The sequence below is a fragment of the Callithrix jacchus genome, chromosome 10, assembly GCF_049354715.1.
Source record: "Callithrix jacchus isolate 240 chromosome 10, calJac240_pri, whole genome shotgun sequence".
Taxonomy (NCBI): Eukaryota; Metazoa; Chordata; class Mammalia; order Primates; family Cebidae; genus Callithrix; species Callithrix jacchus.
Window position 1 is genome coordinate 116,408,732 of NC_133511.1, and position 9,970 is coordinate 116,418,701.

Below are 9,970 nucleotides of genomic sequence, written 5' to 3' on the forward strand. Positions count from 1 at the left end.
GAAGGTGGAGGCAGAGATTTGAGAGATACATCTAGAACCTGGGGTTGTCAGGGATTGCCAGAGGCCAGCAGAAGCTAGGAAAGCAGCGTGGAATAGGTTCTCCTCAAAACCTCCGGAAGGAACCAACCCTGGTAACATCTTGATTTCAGACTTCTGGTCTTCAGAACTGTGCTGTAACAGAGTAGATTTCTGTAGTTTTAAGCCACCAAGTTTGGGGTAATTTGTTATGAACTACATGGATTAAAATAATATATTCTCTTACAATTATGAGAGGACAGGTTTGTACAACCTGAAATCAAGGTGTTTTCAGGGCTGTGCTTTCTCCAGAAGGTGCGGTGGGGGAGAGGGTGAGGGAATTAAGGCCCCCCACTGACCTACCTGTTAATGAGTCTGAGTGGCCAGAGGTGTGATTGAAATAAGCCACCCAAATGATTCTGTGGTTGTTACTCATGTGACTCAGTCTCCTCTGGGCAGGAACAGGAAGGGATGTTCTCATGACAATGTAGCAGCAAGCCCCACAACCCAACAGAAAAGCAATGTGGTTGTGGCCACTGGGTAAAGCATCGTAAAGTTAAAATACATGGTGTCAGCAATAAGAGCCTTGATATTTGATATATCGCTTCACGTAAACAAAAACATTTGGTTGAATCCAAAGCAGTCATTCAAAACTAAAAATGGATGTAGCCAATTTCTTATCCTTTTGCCCCTCTTTAGCCCATCCCTTTCCTTCTGCCTCAACCTCAGCTGCTTTTAGAGAAAGATAATTAGAGATGCAGCTGAGATCTTTGTCCTTAAATGGGTTGGGGTCATGCACACCTGTGTGCGTATGCCAGGGAACTTCAGGAAGTGAAGGGCTCAAGCTTATGGCTCTGTTGGCTTCAGGTGCCCAAGTCACCATCCTACCCTGTCCTGTAAAAGAAAAAGATGTTGGACACAGGCATGAATAAAGGCACCAAGGACTAATGGATGGAGCTGAGGCAGTTGTGTGTAAGGGTAGAAAGGGATTTCTGAGCCTGGGTTTTCACCAAATACTGAGAGGTTCATGGAAAGGAATTAACACTTGCACTTGGATGCTGACCCTGGAGCAAGGAGCTAAAGGAGGGAAAAGGCTAACAACGAAGTTTTCATCCCTCTCTCTCTACTGTGATCCATTTGCCGCCCTAGCTGTCCTTTGTCAGTCACCCTGAACTTCCCTGGGATTCTGTACAGGTGCAATTGTTGGAGCCTGATTTTCATTGTACTCCTTTGGGGGGAAAGTAAAGGAATTCAACTGACAGGGTTTAGGCATGATTTGCTGTGGGAGAAAGAAAACTAAACGTTATGGATGGGGCTCCTTGGGTGGATTCAACGTACAGTTGTGGAATGATGTTTTGTGCCTTCACTTCCTCATCTCGTGTCAGAGAGGATCACCCTGTTCCGCAGCTGCTTCCTGTGGGACCTGTAGATCATCCTCTCAATCTGTTTCCCCGTCCCCTCACAGTAGTCTAGCAACAGCAATATAGACTCTCAAAAGAATGGGAAATCCCAGCTTTGCTTAAATACCGAAGTGCTCAGAGGCCATTTCCTAGGACAACATTGCCACCTACTGGAGGCAGCCACCACGTACACACCAACAAAGGCAGCCATCAATTAACCTGCTGCTAAACCCTTGAGATCCACTGCCTAACTCAAGGGGGCCTCTTCTATCTGGCATCCCTTTTTGGGGATGGGTCAACTAAGACTCATTGATCAACAAAGGAAGAATCCAAAAGGCCAACATATCAGTTAGATGAAAATGGTATATTCAAGAGCTCGGCCGGGATGGTCTTGGCATCATCATATTGGTTTTACAAGAAAAAAATAAGTCAGATGCCTTTTTGGGTGAAATGTTATCTCTTACTTTGTCACCTGAATTTTGTTATTTTCCTCCAAGGAGGGTTTACTATATCCTCCTGATACAGAGTGAAATTAGATCCTTACAATCTGACTGATAAACAGACCTCTTAATGATCAGATTTCGGTCATGGATAAAACCGACTTGAGGCTGAGTTGCACAATGTCAAGCAAGATTCTGTCTACCTCTGGAGTTGGCTTCACTTCTGGAGTGTAGCCTGGAAGGGCCCCAGCTGAGGCCTTGAGATGTTTTCTAATGTACTCCCACTTCCTGCCTTATCACATTCAGAACTCCGATTTTTATCTCCTCAGCACTGTAAGTCTTTAGGGCACTCTGTTCCACTTTTCAATGGATTACTCCAATGAGCACAAGACACAAAACTTATTGACATCCCTAAGGATCTAAAGGACACAGAAATGATGTTCCCTGTCACGTATGCATTTAGTTCATCAGTTGTAGAGAATGACAGTTCTCTATCACAAAGTCAACCGATTGTTGGGCCAATTACATCCACTGTACCAGAGGCGGAATCTTTGCTAGAGCAAATGTACATTGACTCAGGTACATAGTATATGGCCATTAGTTGAATTAATGTATTCTCTTCTATCTCCATCAGAAAAGGGGATCATAAATTGTTCCACTGACATGGAACAGATAATAGTATACATGTGTATTTTTGCCGTAGGACTATATTAAATATAGTCTTCCTTTTGTTATAATGTAGATAGAAAAGGCCTGGACTACTTGTACTGCCTTCAGACCATCACACCTGTCTACTATATCAATGTTAACATGCTAATTAGCCCAGATGGTAAGAAGTAATGAACACTTTGAAGGTGCTGGTACATAAGCATTTCAGGTGACAGGAAATAAACTCTGTGAGTAATCAGAGGCCCTCTAAACCGGGGCATGCTAAAACAACCCATCTAAAGAAAAGGATGAGTTATTGGATCTTGCATTTCCCATGAAGAAAAAGAAAGTACACTACCTGATAAACCTCTTTGGGTTCTGAAAGTAGCATATAATACACCTGGGTATACTGTTTCAGCCAGTTTACAGGGGACACTATAGGCTGCCAGCTTTGAGTGGGATCTGGATTAGGGAAGGGTCTCAGAAGATCCAAGCTATAGTGAAAACAGTATGGCTACCTGGACCATGTGTTCTGGCTGACCCTCTGGTATCGGAAGTATCAGACGTGGGAAAAGATACCATGTGGAGTTGATAGCAAGCCCAAGTGGGAAAATTACAAGGCAAACTTTTGGGGTTCTGGAGAAAGGCCATGTTTTTTGCAGTGGAGAATTATATATCTTTTGAATAACAACTCCTTTTGAATTACATACTATTTGAAGATACCTTTTGGGCCCTGGTATGAAGCACCTAACCTAATATGGAGCACATTAAGTGACTCTGCATCCAAATCTCCCCATTTTGTAGTGAGTTCTATCAGATTTATCAAGTCATAATATCACGTGTGACCAAAAAAAACTAGTCTCTCATATGATGTAGTTGGAATGCCAAGCATTGAGCACCACGAGCAGGAAAGGAGACCACAAGTAAGTTGTATGAGAAATGTGGGGAGCAGGCTCCCAAAGACATTCACACCCTAATCCCTGGAATATGACTAAGTTTGGTTATGTGGGAAAGGGAATAACGTTGCAGAGAGAATTAAGAGTGATAATCATCCCCTCCCACATAGTGGGAACTCTCTTTCCCTTCCTGGATTTCCCCTCTGGGGTCCCCTTCCACACTCTCTCGTGGAAGCCTGTCTTTCCCTCCTAAACTCCATTTCTCTCTCTATTCCCTTCCACTTGGTGTGGAAGCTGCTTTTCTCTCCTGGATTCCATCTTTCTGGATTCTCTCACTCAGTGTGAGAGTTAGCTGTTTCTTTCTCTCTCCTTCTTCTGTTTCTCTCTCTCTCTCTCTCTCAATAAATCACTTTCTACCAAAAAAGAAAGAAAGAAAGAAAAAAGACTGCTAATCATCTAAGTTTAAGATAGCAAGTTTATCTTGGATTTCCGAATGGCTCAATGTTATCACAATGATTCTTAAAAGTGAGAAAAGGAGGAATCAGAGATTCAGAGGGAAATGTGGCCATGAAAGAGGTACAAAGAGTTGCAACACTGCTGACTTTGAAGATGGAGGAAGAAGCCATGAACCAAGAAATGTGAGCAAACTCTACGAGCTGGAAAAGACAAGGAAACAGACTCTCTTCTAAATCACCCAGGAGAGAACTCAGCCATGATGATACCTTGATTTGAGTCTGACAGCAAGACCCATGTCAGATATCTGACCTATTTAGATAAGCCTATACATGGGCCTGGGAAACAAAGGGGAGCAGCAGGAAGGGCCCCGCTTACCTTTATCTGTATTCCCAATAATACACTTAGGGAATTTGTGCTTCTTGGCTCTCCCTTTTGCCATCCTTGCCCCTGCCAGCCCCCAGTTCAGGGCTCTGTAAGATGAGAGGTCCTGATTTCCTATGGGGGAATTCTTCAGCCAGGGGACATGGAAAGAGTCCTGCTGAACTCTAAGCTGCAGCTTCTGCCTGTCACTGCAAAGACTTTGCATCCAGAGACCATTATGCAAGAAGAAGAGTCACTATCTGGGCTCAGGTAATTAACCCAGTTCTTCAGGAGGAGGAATTGCTTTTGTGACCCAGTAAAGGGCAGGAGGAAATGTTTTTACCCACCCACATAATCCATTTGGATACTTCTCACTCAAATTTGATAGACAACAGACAATAGCACCACACTAGCTTGAAAAATAGCATGGCAGCCAGGGCCTCAGACTCCTCAGAAATGAAGATTTGGGTCATGTCACCAGAGAAGACACCAATACTAGGAGAAGCATTACCTGAGGCTGAGGGTAATAAAGAATGGACACCAGAGAATGGAGACAGTAAAAATCAGTTACACCCCCTAAATCAATTGCTGTGAGAAAAAGGGAGAATTTTCTCTGAAATTCTGAATAAAATAAATTATCCCTTAAACTTATTATTTTATTTATTTGAAAGAATTCTCTCTCAAATTTCAGCCGTGAATTGTACCAACTGGAATTTGAAATTAAAAACAATACCATTTATTTGAGCAAGTCCCCTCCTTCCCACCCAAACTAACTTGCAGCGATTCTGATTGCAGTTGCAATGAATCTATAGAACAAGTTGGGAAGAACTGATAGTTTCCCAATATTGAGTATCTCTATAAATGTACATGGAATATCTCTCCATTTATTTAGTCAGCCTTTGATTTCATTCGTCAAAATTTTGTAGTTTTCTTCATATAGAGCTTGTTCAGTCATTTTGTATTTTTTATTTTATTTATTTATTTATTTTTGAGACGGAGTTTCGCTCTCGTTACCCAGGCTGGAGTGCAATGGCGCGATCTCGGCTCACCGCAACCTCCACCTCCTGGGTTCAGGTAATTCTCCTGCCTCAGCCTCCTGAGTAGCTGGGATTATAGGCACGGGCCACCATGCCCAGCTAATTTTTTGTACTTTTTAGTAGAAACGCAGTTTCACCATCTTGACCAGGATGGTCTCGATCTCTTGACCTCGTGATCCACCCACCTTGGCCTCCCAAAGTGCTGGGATTACAGGTGTGAGCCACCGCTCCCGGCCTCGTCTTTTTGTATTTATGCCCCAGCTGTCCTTTCCCAGTGGAGTTGTCTGGCTAGTGCTATTTCTCCCAGCCATAATGTGTGACAAAATACAGGAAGAACTGTCAACCAGGGAAGCTCACCTGAGCTTCAGTGTCAGGGTTTTTACTAGGAGCTAGTTATGTAGACATGGCTGATCTTAGTCTCCAGATCCTCCAGAGGTGGTGCTGATAATGTGTGGCCCAAGGCCACCACCATAAATATTAAATAAAATGCACTTCAGATCAGAGAAAATTACCAGAGACAGGGTGCTATCATATAATAATAAAAGGATCAGTCACCCAAAAGATGTAGCAATTATAGATATGCAAGCACAAAACAACAAAGTGACAAAATATGTTAAATCCTAATATAACTAAAAAGAGAAATTGACAAATCCACAATTATAGTTGAAGAACTCAACACCTTCCTCTCTCAACAACTTATAGAACAACTATACAGAAAATGAGCCTGGGTATAGAAAAACTAAACAATGTGATAAACCAACAGGATCTAATGGTTATTTATAGAACACTCCATCCAACAGTAGAGTACACATTCTTTTCAAGAACCCACAGAAAAATACAAAGATAGATCATATCCTAGGCCATGACACAAACTTCAACAAATTTGAAAGTGTTGAAATCATACTGAGTGCATCCTCTGGTCTACAATGGAATCAAACTAGGAATCAATAAGAAAACAATAACAAAAATACCTCCAAACATTTGGAATCTAAACAGCACATTTTTAAATAGTGCACAGGTTAAAGAAGATGTCTCAAGGGAAATTTAAAAAGACATTGAACTGAATAAAGGTGAAAATAAAGCGTATCAAAATTTGTAGAACACAGCTAAAGCCATGCTGAGAGGAAAATCAATAGCACTAAATGCTTATGTTAGGAAAGAGGAAAAGTCTCAAATCAGTAATATCAGCTTTTACTACAATAACCTAAAAAAAGAGCAAAACAGGTAGCTGAATAAAGACCATGATAAAGATAAGAGCCACAATAAAGAGTTGGTTCTTTTTGTGGAAAGTAAAAAGTTCTTCTTTAAAGTTTCTTTTCTTGTTAAAGAATAAATAATAAATGTTAAAAATAATAGTTTCTTTTAAAGACTAACTTCCTTCAAAACCTTCTTGTTTTTTATATTTCATTTATTTTATTTTATTTTTTGCTAATAAATATTTGTTAGGCCCTATCCTATGTAGCTATTAGATATAAAGAAATAAGTACATTCTATGTCCTTGTACTTTAAACAAGATATTTGTTGTAGACATGCTCAGGCATGTCCCAGCTCGCAGCCTATACCCCTTCCTTATTTAGAAATGTTACTACTTTTCTCAATCCTTTCACAAGCAACTTCCTATTTTCCTTTTGTTCTCCATTGCCTTTACCTATTTAAGAAATTTTTAAGTTGTTAGCCAATCAAGTTTAGCTTAGACCGTGAGGTCCAGCTCCAACTGACAGATATAGGACACAGCGTAAAGGATAAATATTCCTGCCTTTCTTTGTTCATTGTGCTTTTGTGGCAAGATTGCTGATGAGTAGCACCTTTTCTGCAGAAAGTAAAATTGCCTTGCTGAGAAAACTTTGTATCTAAATGCTAAATTTTCTTTGTGGCACCAAGGAACAGACATTTTGTTTCTAACAATCTAGTGGCCTGTAAAGGGAGCCATTCTGGTCCAGTGGGGGCCAGTCTCTGGTCCTCTCCTATGAGGAGGCACACCCTGCTGCATTGTTGCTGCAGCCTCAAGGTGAGGAATAAGGACCTACCCAGTGTGAGGAGTAAACTGGACTCTCAACAATGGAAAGAAACCGGCCAACAACCTAAGAAAAAGAATCCTCCCATACCATGGCAACCAGGTAACGCTGTGCATAAAGGTAAAAAAACATTGCAAAAGCAACAAAGCATTTCCTTGTTAGTCAGGACCAGAGAAAGAAAAGCCACAAGAGTGGTAAAGTGTTTCCTTAGTAGTCAAAACCTAGGAAAGAAAAGCCACAGAAGCAGTAAAGTATTCCTTAGTCAGAACATAACAAAGCAAGAAAAAGCTGCAGACCTGGTGAAGTATTCCTTAGTCAAGGTGTCTTATAAGTTAAAGAGGTGAGAAATTTTTAATAAAAGAGATTGAGCATCACCCCAAAAGATGAGAAATTTTCAATAAAGGAAATTGAGTCTCACCCCAAAACCATCAAGATAAGAAATACCCCAAGTAAAGTAAGAGGTGAAAATAATAAAGCTAGCAACAATAATATTCCTACTAATAGTCCCCTAGACCTATTATTAAAATATCAGAAAGATAACAAAAACACCAAAAATAAAAAGAAGCAACAAATAATAAAGTATTGTTTTATGTTGACTCAAAACCCAATCCTCAAACCTCCATTTTCTGGCCAAAAAATTTAAGTCAAATGAGGATTGGATCTGTCAGCTTTTATAGAGTATGTTAATAACATACTCATCTCTCAGGAAGAACTAAACTATGCCTTATGCCAGGCCTGCCAGAGCAGCACAAAGAGTGTGAAGGGAACCACTCCTCTGCTAAGAAATTCCTTTTACTCAAGTAGAAGTTAATGAAAACACTTACACAGGTGGCTCTGACATACAGATAGCAGAGAACAGCAAAAGCATAAAGACACACCAGACACAGCCCAGAAACCAGAGAAGCAGAGAGAGAGAGACAAAGAAACAAAGAGAGAGAGAGAGAGAGAGAGAGAGAGAGAGGCAGAGAGAGAGAGAAAGAAAGAGACAAGGAGGCAAAGAGAGAAGGAGAGGCAAATAAAGAGAGAGAGGGATAGAAACAGAGAAAGAGGCAAGTGTAGATAAAGAGGACAAAACAAGTATTTCAAATTAAAAATAAGTCACTTCTAAAGAGAATGTCCCAAATAGGAAAAAGAACAAAACTCATATATAAAAGAAAATCAGCTAATATTAAAATTTTGTTAATTACGAAGGCAAGAACAAATCTATTAGAGAGAGATTTAATGCTAAAATTTAGCTTACGCCTCTATATTAATCAAGGAAAATTCCTCTCCTCCCTAAACTTGCTCACCACCACAGACAAGGAACATATCCATCCCAAAGTATGATCAAAAGACAAGAATTGAAGAAATTATGGATTTCTCTGATTAATATCAAATTAAAAACCCCTAGGAAAATAATAAAAAGAAAACAATACCCTATTCCTTTAAAAGCTAAAGTAAACTTAAAACCTATAATTAATAATTAAAAGTCTTCTCCATAATAGGCGTCTTGAATTCTGTGTATCTTGCTATAATACTCCAATACTGCCTGTAAAGAAGCCAGACAGGTCACATCAGTTAGTGCAAGACCTTACAACTATTGATCGGATAGCCAAACAGGCTACTGTTTCTTAACTGTACAACTGGCCTGCTTTACAGCTAAATAAAACCTAGGGCACATAGAGCTAAATGCTAGAATAAGCCAGACATTATCTGCACTTCTGTCTAAGTCAGAGGCTCTACATCTAGCACACAATTAAAATCCCAAACTTACAAGGTTTTCAATGAAAGTAAAGTTTGCTGAAAGTTAATGTAACATGTACTATCCTAACTTCCAATTTTGTGGCCTTAAGCAATCTAGTCCACAGACATAAAGGAAGTTTGCCTTAGAAAAAATGGTTATCATCTTTAACAGTAAAAAGGGGAAATTTATGTAAAAAGAATCTTATATAGTAAATTCTTGTCCTAAAGTAAATTAACTAGTTGTTTAAAGAAAAAGATGTTTACAAGTCAGAAACTTGAAGCATGTCAAAGATTGTCTGGGAAAGTCATAGAAAACGTTATAAAAGAGAATTTATGCAAGAAATGTATAATTTAAAAGTAATTAAGCCTTCTAAATGCAAAACTATTAAACAGTTTATGTGCAAAGTGTGTAAAGAAAGTAAATTTTACTTTTAGTAAAATGATTATAAAGAAGCATAAGAATATAGATTTTTACCCACATTTAAAAGTTTTTTAAAATTGTTTTGAAAGTTTAAGCAAGTGTTAAAACGTTAATTGTAAAAGAAATTCTGTTTGTAAACATATTAGCTAAAGTTAAAGAGTGTCATCAGGTTTTTCTGTACACTAGACATTAAAAACACAAGTTTTTCTTAAAACACTAACCTTTTCTTTAACAAAAATTATAAAAGTTAAAAAGAGTCTATAAAAATCTTACCTTATAGTCAGACATTAAAATTAAATAAATGTCTACAAAATATTATTAAAATTAAGTTTACCCCCGCCGGAGGTCATGGCGCTCGCGAAGGCGAGGTCATCAGTTCAAGGCTAACCCGAGCAACCTCATAAGCCCAAACTGATTGGCAAAAAAAAAAAAAAAAAAAAAAATTAAGTTTAACATTAATCGCACACTAATATAAAGGTGAAATTTAGCTTATCTAGTATAAAATCATACAGGAAGCATTGTCAAATATAAAATAGTGTTTAGCTTTCATTAGTCTAAAA